Consider the following 739-nt stretch of genomic DNA (forward strand, 5'->3'; position numbering starts at 1 on the left):
TGCTACGAAACTCGTTACACGATATTTCTATGTACACTATTGAATCTGTCAATGATTATATTTTCCCAGTACAGTAATAGATACGCTATTCGTTCCATCGATTTATATACGCGTATATTTCATATACTTTTACGATTCCTATTTTCTTCCTTACTACTCCGTCCTTACGTTCTAAATATTTCACTTAACTTTCACGAACCTGCAAACTTTTCTACGATCCTTAAAATTTAACCAACTCAACCGTATATTAGATTTTGTTCGGGGAAATTATCGGAATCGCGATCGATGATAAATTTCGAAAGAAGGAAAGAGAGAAAGTAGCGTTCCATTCTCCTCGTTGGTTGGTTATCGTTCGGTATTCGCTGTCTCGCGAATATAAATAACGATATACAGCGGAACAGAGGTTCATAAAGATGTTGCATTTCCCTCGTTTTCCATTCGCGACGCGTGGAAAATTTGACAGAAGTAGACGTAGCGGAAACGTACGATGAAGCATCGAGGCTGTTTGCCCGTACGCTCCTAAATTACGTCCTACGTTAAATCACACGGTACGACGTATGTACACACACAGTCCTCAGACTTTTTCTTTCCTTCGAAAGCCAAAAGCGCAACTTCCACGCCAACCTTCCACTTCGTGGAAAACCTTACTTCCGCATCCCTCTTTTCTCGTCTCTATACTTTTATACTTATTCGCGTATTACGACGAAAAATATAGGTAAAAAAAAAAAAAAAAATAAAA

Source organism: Apis dorsata, unplaced genomic scaffold (genome assembly GCF_000469605.1).
Source record: "Apis dorsata unplaced genomic scaffold, Apis dorsata 1.3 scaffold_525, whole genome shotgun sequence".
NCBI lineage: Eukaryota > Metazoa > Arthropoda > Insecta > Hymenoptera > Apidae > Apis > Apis dorsata.